This window comes from Triticum aestivum, chromosome 6B (genome assembly GCF_018294505.1).
Source record: "Triticum aestivum cultivar Chinese Spring chromosome 6B, IWGSC CS RefSeq v2.1, whole genome shotgun sequence".
NCBI lineage: Eukaryota > Viridiplantae > Streptophyta > Magnoliopsida > Poales > Poaceae > Triticum > Triticum aestivum.
The window spans coordinates 46,843,172-46,853,422 of record NC_057810.1 but is presented as its reverse complement, the minus strand read 5'-3'; positions in this window follow the sequence as shown (position 1 = coordinate 46,853,422).

The following is a 10,251-nucleotide window of genomic DNA, read 5'->3' as shown; positions in this document are numbered from 1 at the left end:
AGGGCTAGAAAAAGGAAGAAAGACGAGAGTTAATTAATATGTGTACATATACCAAAACAATGACTGCATTAATTAACTAGTCAGCATGGGCTTAACTAATATATATATATATATACCTGGCCGGACTCGGTTCGGTCACCGGAGTAGTCAGCACGGTCTCCTTCTTGTACCTCCATTGGGTCATCACCGGAGCCATCATGAACATAGCCCTCTTCTTGTACCGGCATTAATGGACCGGAGCCATCATGAACATAGCCCTCTTCTTGTACCGGCATTAATGGGCCGGAGCCATCATGAACATAGCCCTCTTCTTCACCCAGTCCTTCCTGAACGACATTGTTCAAAAATGATGCAACGGCATCAGTTCCTTCTGCGATTATCTCCCCCAACATCGCTTCTGTTGCTTCGTCTCGGTAGTGCTCCATAGTTTCTGCAAATATTTACAACATGTCAATTATTATTCAAACATGGTACAGATGGATATATATTAGTGGCAAACGTAGAACTAGCTAGCTAATCACAATAAGGAATCATGTTAGTGGCCTCGACGCTGCTTCTCTAGGGTTTGGGGTGGCCTAGATAACGCTTCAAGGGTTTGGGGTGGCCTCGACACAACTCTTCAAGGGTTTGGGGTGGCCTCGACGACAACGCTCTTTTAACTTGGTAAATTTGGGTGGCCTCAAGAGAGTTTGTCGGGTAGGGGCGCAGCGGGAGGGGGTAGGAGACCAACATCGTTTTTTCTCTAGGGTTTGGGTGTCCTCGAGAGTTTTGGTCGAGCGAGAGGGCCGAGGGGGGTATATCGACGACGACAGAGGAGAAGATCGAAGAAAAAAGAGAAGAAGAAAAAAGAGGAGAAGAAGAAAAAATAGAAAATATTCTATTTTTTATTCTTCTCCTCTATTCCTTTCCTCTTCTCCTCTTCTTTTTCTTCTTTTTTCCTCTTCTTATTTTACTTTTTCCTCTACACTAACCTAAAATGCACTAACCTAAAACCTAATACTAACAACCTAAGTAAAAAATTAATACATATATTAAAAAACATATATAAACAAAAAATGCTATGAACATTATATTCATACATAGATTGCCACATCCATTCATCATATAACTACCACATACATATATACATTATATATATGAAAAAATGCATATATACACATATATACACATATACACACACAAAAATACACATATATACACATATACACAAAAAAATGCATATATACACATATACACAAAAAAATGCATATATACACATATACACAAAAAAATGCAGGGCAGGGGCGGCGGCGCGGCGGCCGCGCAGGTGCGCGGGACGGGAGGGGCGCGGGAATGCTCACAGGGGGCGGCGGCGACGGCGAAGGCGAGAAGCCTGACGGCGTCGGTGGCGGCGACCACGGCGAAGGCGAGCAGCCTGACGGCGTCGGTGGCGGCGGCGACGGCAAGGTGGAGCAGGGGCGTCGGGCGGTGACGGCGACAAGGAGGAGCAGGGAGAAGTGGGGGATTTGGTCGAAAACTGCTAAGTGATGTACATATATCAAGAGCATTGGTCCCGGTTCGTGGCACCAACCGGGACTAATACACCCTTTAGTCCCGGTTCGTGCCACCAACCGGGACCAAAGGCCTCTTTTCAGCAGCCCAAAGGGCGGGAAGCGGCGGCCTTTGGTCCCGGTTGGTGCCACCAACCGGGACTAAAGGGTGGGCATTGGTACCGGTTGGTGCCACGAACCGGGACCAATGCCCCCCTTTAGTCCCGGTTGGTGCCGCCAACCGGGACCAATGGTCGTGTGCTGGCACGGTGCGGCACGAAAGTTTAGTCCCACCTCGCTAGCTGAGAGGGGCGCGCAGTGGTTTATAAGCCCCACTGCCGCACCCCTCTCGAGCTCCTCTCCACTTCAGGCTTACGGGCCTACTTACTACTGCTTTGCCTGATGAGCCTACTGGGCCTCCTGCGGGCCTGAATCCTGGCCCATGGTGGGTTTCTAGTCGTATTCAGGCCGTGGGGGCCCAGTAGGAGGCACTTTTTTTCTTTACTTATTGTTGCTATTTTTATTTTTTTCCCAGTTTTTTTGTTTTGTTTTCTGCATTATTTATTTTCTTTTGTTTTTTTGCTTTATTTTTTAATTCTTTTTGCTTTTAGTTTTAGAAAAATTATAAACTTTTTGTTAGTGCCATTAGTTCTCAAATTTGAAAACACTTTTTTTGTTTTTTTGTTTTGTTTCTTGCTTTATTTATTTTATTTTGTTTCTACTTACAACAAAATACTTATTGTTGCTATTTTTATTTTTTTTCCAGTTTTTTTGTTTTGCTTTCTGCATTATTTATTTTCTTTTGTTTTTTGCTTTATTTTTTAATTCTTTTTTGCTTTTAGTTTTAGAAAAATTATAAACTTTTTGTTAGTGCCATTAGTTTTCAAATTTGAAAACACTTTTTTGTTTTCTTTTTGCTTTATTTATTTTGTTTTGTTTCTACTTACAACAAAATACTTATTGTTGCTATTTTTATTTTTATTTCCAGTTTTTTTGTTTTGTTTTCTGCATTATCTATTTTCTTTTGTTTTTTACTTTATTTTTTAATTCTTTTTGCTTTTAGGTCAGCAAAATTATAAACTTTCTGTTAGTGTCATTAGTTTTAGAAAAATTATAAACTTTCTATTAGTGCCATTAGTTTTCAAATTTGAATAGAGAAAAAAGGTCCAGACGAACCGGGACCAATAGCCCATGTGGCTGCCCTCTTGAGAGTGTTCTTGGTGAGAACATAGTTGACAAGGAGCGAACCGGGATTAATGGTATTACGAGGGCCTAACCATAAGACATTAAAGGATTTCAAATGAACTCTGAAAAAGTTGAAAGTTGGCATGGTATCATAATTTCACGCACATAGCATGTGCATGTACAAAACGGACAATGGTATCATACTCGTCTGTTACAAAGTTGGCATGGTATCATCATAATAGTTGCGGGAGAAAGTCTTCATTTTTTCTTCGCTTGTGTCATTTGCTTATTGCGCCATAACCATGGATAATATTCATTGTTTATCAGGATGCTGGGGTCAGCCTCGACTTTGAAGGGAGGAATTTCATGAAACTTTTCATAATCTTCAGACATGTCTGTCTTGCCCTCCACTCCCACGATGTCCCTTTTTCCTGAAAGAACTATGTGGCGCTTTGGCTCATCGTATGATGTATTCGCTTCCTTATCTTTTCTTTTTCTCGGTCTGGTAGACATGTCCTTCACATAGATAACATGTGCCACATCATTGGCTAGGACGAATGGTTCGTCAGTGTACCCAAGATTTTTCAGATCCACTGTTGTCATTCCGTACTGTGGGTCTACCTGTACCCCGCCTCCTGACAGATTGATCCATTTGCACTTAAACAAAGGAACCTTAAAATCATGTCCGTAGTCAAGTTCCCATATGTCCACCATGTAACCATAATACGTGTCCTTTCCCCTCTCGGTTGTTGCATCAAATCGGACACCGCTGTTTTGGTTGGTGCTCTTTTTATCTTGGTCAATCGTGTAAAATGTATTCCCATTTATCTCGTATCCTTTCCAAATCGTAACAGTCGAAGATGGTCCCCTGGACAACAAGTACAGCTCATCACAAACAGTGTTGTCACCTCTGAGACGTGTTTCCAACCAACTGCTGAAAGTCCTGATGTGTTCACATGTAATCCAGTCGTCGCACTGCTCCGGGTGTTTGGAGCGCAGACTGTTCTTGTGTTCATCGACATACGGGGTCACCAAGGTAGAGTTCTGTAGAACTGTGTAGCGTGCTTGAGACCAAGAATATCCGTCCCTGCATATTATTGAGTCCCTTCCAAGCGTGCCTTTTCCAGTCAGTCTCCCCTCATACCGCGATTTAGGGAGACCTATCTTCTTAAGGCCAGGAATGAAGTCAACACAAAACCCGATGACATCCTCTGTTTGATGGCCCATGGAGATGCTTCCTTCTGGCCTAGCGCGGTTACGGACATATTTCTTTAGGACTCCCATGAACCTCTCAAAGGGGTACATATTGTGTAGAAATACGGGGCCCAGAATGACAATCTCGTCGACTAGATGAACTAGGACGTGCGTCATGATATTGAAGAAGGATGGTGGGAACACCAGCTCGAAACTGACAAGACATTGCACCACATCACTCCTTAGCCTTGGTATGATTTCTGGATCGATCACCTTCTGAGAGATTGCATTGAGGAATGCACATAGCTTCACAATGGCTAATCGGACGTTTTCCGGTAGAAGCCCCCTCAATGCAACCGGAAGCAGTTGCGTCATAATCACGTGGCAGTCATGAGACTTTAGGTTCTGGAACTTTTTCTCTGCCATATTTATTATTCCCTTTATATTCGACGAGAAGCCAGTCGGGACCTTCATACTAAGCAGGCATTCAAAGAAGATTTCCTTCTCTTCTTTGGTAAGAGCATAGCTGGCAGGACCTTCATACTGCTTTGGAGGCATGCCGTCTTTTTCGTGCAAACGTTGCAGGTCCTCCCGTGCCTCAGCTGTATCTTTTGTCTTTCCATACACGCCCAAGAAGCCTAGCAGGTTCACGCAAAGGTTCTTCGTCACGTGCATCACGTCAATTGAAGAGCGGACCTCTAGGTCTTTCCAGTAGGGTAGGTCCCAAAATATAGATTTCTTCTTCCACATGGGTGCGTGTCCCCCAGCGTCATTCGGAACAGCTAGTGCGCCGGGACCCTTTCCAAAGATTACGTGTAAATCATTGACCATAGCAAGTACGTGATCACCGGTACGCATGGCGGGCTTCTTCCGGTGATCTGCCTCGCCTTTGAAATGCTTGCCTTTCTTTCGACATTGATGGTTGGTCGGAAGAAATCGACGATGGCCCAGGTACACATTCTTCCTGCAGCTTCCCAGGTATATACTTTCGGTGTCAAGTAAACAGTGCGTGCATGCGTGGTATCCCTTGTTTGTCTGTCCTGAAAGGTTACTGAGAGCGGGCCAATCGTTGATGGTCACGAATAGCAACGCCTTTAGGTCAAATTCCTCCTGTTTGTGCTCATCCCACGTACGTACACCGTTTCCATTCCACAGCTGTAAAAGTTCTTCAACTAATGGCCTTAGGTACACATCAATGTCGTTGCCGGGTTGCTTAGGGCCTTGGATGAGAACTGGCATCATAATGAACTTCCGCTTCATGCACATCCAAGGAGGAAGGTTATACATACATAGAGTCACGGGCCAGGTGCTGTGATTGCTGCTCTGCTCCCCGAAAGGATTAATGCCATCCGCGCTTAAAGCAAACCATACGTTCCTTGGGTCACGTGCAAACTCAGCCCAGTACTTTCTCTCGATTTTTCTCCACTGCGACCCGTCAGCGGGTGCTCTCAACTTCCCGTCTTTCTTACGGTCCTCACTGTGCCATCGCATCAACTTGGCATGCTCTCCGTTTCTGAACAGACGTTTCAACCATGGTATTATAGGAGCATACCACATCACCTTCGCAGGAACCCTCTTCCTGGGGGGGCTCGCCGTCAACATCACCAGGGTCATCTCGTCTGATCTTATACCGTAATGCACCGCATATCGGGCATGCGTTCAGATCCTTGTACGCACCGCGGTAGAGGATGCAGTCATTAGGGCATGCATGTATCTTCTGCACCTCCAATCCTAGAGGGCATACGACCTTCTTTGCTGCGTATGTACTGTCGGGCAATTCGTTATCCTTTGGAAGCTTCTTCTTCAATATTTTCAGTAGCTTCTCAAATCCTTTGTCTGGCACAGCATTCTCTGCCTTCCACTGCAGCAATTCCAGTACGGTACCGAGCTTTGTGTTGCCATCTTCGTAATTGGGGTACAACCCTTTTTTGTGATCCTCTAACATGCGATCGAACTTCAGCTTCTCCTTTTGACTTTCGCATTGCGTCCTTGCATCGACAATGACCCGGCGGAGATCATCATCATCGGGCACATCGTCTGGTTCCTCTTGATCTTCAGCAGCTTCGCCCGTTGCAGCATCATCGTGCACATCGTCTGGTTCCTCTTGATGTTCAGTAGCATCACCGTATTCAGGGGGCACATAGTTGTCATCGTACTCTTCTTCTTCGCCGTCTTCCATCATAACCCCTATTTCTCCGTGCCTCGTCCAAACATTATAGTGTGGCATGAAACCCTTGTAAAGCAGGTGGGTGTGAAGGATTTTCCGGTCAGAGTAAGACTTCGTATTCCCACATATAGGGCATGGACAACACATAAAACCATTCTGCTTGTTTGCCTCAGCCACTTCGAGAAAATCATGCACGCCCTTAATGTACTCGGAGGTGCGTCTGTTACCGTACATCCATTGCCGGTTCATCTGCGTGCATTATATATAATTAAGTGTGTCAAAAATCATTACAGAACATCATGAATAGATAACTAAGTGACCAAATTAATAGAAGTTCATCATCACATTAAAACCAAAGTACATACATAGTTCTCATCTTCAAGCGAAAATCATTACAGAACAACATAAAGCTCTGCAGAGCATCTAAATTAATTAAACCATACATTGAAACTATGTAAAACATTTCAATGCGAAAACAAATGCGATCATAATCGCAACCAAGGTAACAACTGATCCAACGGCATAATGATACCAAGCCTCGGTATGAATGGCATATTTTCTAATCTTTCTAATCTTCAAGCGCATTGCATCCATCTTGATCTTGTGATCATCGACGACATCCGCAACATGCAACTCCAATATCATCTTCTCCTCCTCAATTTTTCTTATTTTTTCCTTCAAGAAATTGTTTTCTTCTTCAACTAAATTTAACCTCTCGACAATAGGGTCGGTTGTAATTTCCGGTTCAACAACCTCCTAGATAAATAAAATCTATGTCACGTTGGTCGGCATAATTTTCATAAACAATAAATGAACCAATAGTTATGAAAAGATAATATATACCACATCCGAATCATAGACAGGACAAGGGCCGACGGGGGCGGATACCAAAACCATCGCACTATATAAGATGCAATAATAAAATTAGAAAATAATACAAGTATCTATCTAAACATACAAGTAAGAATATTTTTCCTTTCAGAAAGAAGATAAGAACAAGAGGCTCACCACGGTGGTGCCGGCGATGAGATCGGCGCAGGTGATCGACGGCGGTGAAGACGGGTACGGGGCGTGACGGACTGCTAAACCTAGACAAATATTGAGGAAAATGGAGCTTGGAGGTCGAGCTTGGAGAGGAGAAAGCTTAAGTAGTGTGGCTCGGGAATTCCATCGAACACCTTGTGTGCATAGGAGGTGAGCTAGATCACCACCAAGCCCTCTCCCCCTCGGTTGCCAGAAAAAACAGAGCAGTGTGCTCCGCTCTTATGCGAGGGGGTATATATAGGCACCTCATTGGTCCCAGTTGGTGGCTTGAACCGGGACTAAAGGGCAGTCTTTGGTCCCGGTTCGTGGCACCAACCGGGACCAATGGTGGTGGGCCAGGAGCGAGGCCCATTGGTCCCAGTTCGTCCCACCAACCAGGACCAAAAGGTCCAGACGAACCGGGACCAATGGCCCACGTGGCCCGGCCGGCCCCCGGGGCTCACGAACCAGGTCCAATGCCACCATTGGTCTCAGTTCTGGATTGAACCGGGACTAATAGGCTGACCCGGCCTGGACCAATGCCCCCTTTTCTACTAGTGTAAGCATAGTAGAGATAACTTAGCATATTAGATCTAACATATGTAACTAAGCATACTAGAGCTAACATAGGTAACTAAGCATATTAGAGCTAACTTAGAGCTAACTTATGTCATTTCGGAGGAAACAAAGCTAAGTATATATAGATCATTTTAGAGATCTGACATACCTGACATAGTTCAGTTCTCATTGTTCTTCTCCTTCTCCTTCCTCAGCCTGATGCGCCAAGAGCGGTGAGGCGGTGGAGGCATTGGGATGTAGTCTTCTACCACAATTGGTGTGGTCATGTCGCCCAGCTGCGGGATCGCCGGCGCCACCACCGCCGTGAGGTCATTGTCAGGCACCACTCAACCTGGCAGTCGGGTCGGGTTTGGTCGGGTCGACCTCTACCAGACCCATGCCCTATAAGTAAATGGGTCTACCTCTTCGCCCATGACCCTACCCATGGGCATAGGAGCAGACCCATGCCCATACCCATTGGGTAACCCGACCCAATGGGTTACCCATCGGGCATGCACTAGTAATATTTTTATTAGGCCAGTGTGTCCTACGTCTTGCTAAGTTTGCTAAAGCACTTCCGAACGAATGCTTACAACAGCAACATCAAGTTCTTTTATAGGCAGAGCTCCACCTCCAGTGTGCTTCCCTCGGCGAGGTGGTACTAAGTAAGCTGCCTCTAGCCGTGCACACAAGGCAGCCATGCATGACAAAAGCTATATTGGCTTATATGGCTTTAGAAGCCCAACAGGCTAGCGGGACATGAGCTGCTGAGTGCTGAGGTACATGGGTTTCATATCCGGCATTTAATTAATTTTTTATGGGATGATCACTCCAGCGCTATGGCCTACGGGTATGTGAATTGGGCTGGGTCGGGGTGTGGCTGAGTGGACTGGATCATTGATTTGACTAACATTTAGGGTCCACATGTCAGTTAGTCGGGCGACCCACGGGCATTACCTTATGCCCATACCCTACCCACGACTAATCGGGTTACCCATCGGGCTTACCCATGGGTGAAGATGGCGACCCATACCCTACCCATTAGGGTCGGTGCCCATGGGCGCGGCCGCCCATGGGTCAGATTGCCGGGTTGAGGCACCACCACCATCACGAGGCCATCTTCAGGCAGGACAGGCACGACCATCGCTAGGTCATCCTCAGCCACCACCAACTCTTGCCCATGGTCAGCCACCACCATCTCTTGCCCTTGGTCATCCACCACCATCGTTAGGTCATCCTCAGCCTGATGCCCACTCTGCTCCTCTTCTTCCCCACTCCAATCCGGACCATCCTCCTTGCTGTCTTTGCTGTAGCCAGAATCGCTACTGCTTTGGCTGTAGCCAGTGTCACTGCTGCTTTGGCTGTAGCCAGTGTCGCTGCTGCTGCTCCCATTGCCTTTCCAAATGCAACAATGACCGTTAACAATCGATGCAAGACAAAGCCAAATGTAGAGAAATAAGAAGAGGCAGAACGTACTGGCATCATCGTCGTCAGCGTAGCGCATGCGACACATAGTCGCGTTGAACACCTTCACGATGAGCATGGTAGCGTCGTTGTCGTACCTGAAGAGAAGGAAGTACCCCAGCCGCAGGTCGTAGGCACGGTAGAACTTCTCCCAGCCACGACACAAGTACATGTGGCCCTCCTTGATCACCAACTCCACGTCACACATCCTGTGAAACCCGTTGCCGGTCTTTCGCAGCTTCACATTATTTGGCGGATCTTCACCCAGCATGTTCATAAAAGTGTCAGGCAGCCTCTGCAAATTGGGACAATGAGTGATATAGCAAACAACAGAGTTATCATAATGAGATGGGTGAAGGGGAGATCTCTCCTTTTATATACCTACCTCATGGATGATACTGAAGTCCCAAGTATGATACTGAAGAACTCAGATGCATCCTACTCATACTGCGGTGTGCCAGAGCGGAGTTTGCGGTGGCGGCTTCCCCCCATCTCTGATAAGCAGCAGAAGAGACCAATTAGTACCCTTACAACATTATCATACAACATTATAACATAAGAAATTTTGAGCAGAAGATAATCAACTACACCAAGTTATCATTTCTGATTCAAAAAACAATGCACTTGTGGACATATGATGGCTCTAGTTGAATTTATTAGTAGCACTAGTCGTAAAAAATGTTGACTTTAGTTGAATTTCATATAATAACTAATTTAACTTCTTTCGGTCAGCAAACTAGGCAACTAGCTAGCAGTATAAAAACATTCAACTAAAGAAAAGAAAGAAACTGCAAAACATGGCAGAACCCTAAATAAGAAAGTATAAAAACGTGTCTTTTTCTTCTTCTTCCCTTCTTATTCTTTTTTCCTATTTTTCCTTTTCTTCTTATTCCTCTTCTTCCTTTTCTTCTTCTTCTTCTTCTTCTTCTTCTTCTTCTTCTTCTTCTTCTTCTTCTTCTTCTTCTTCTTCTTCTTCTTCTTTTTCTCCTCCTCTTCTTCCTTTCCCTCTTCTTCTTCCTTTCCCTTTCTAATATGTAAACTATCTAAAACTATTTATTATCTAAAACTATATCTAATATCTAAAACAGAAAAGAAAGAAACTGCAAAACGTGGCGGAACCCTAAATAGGAA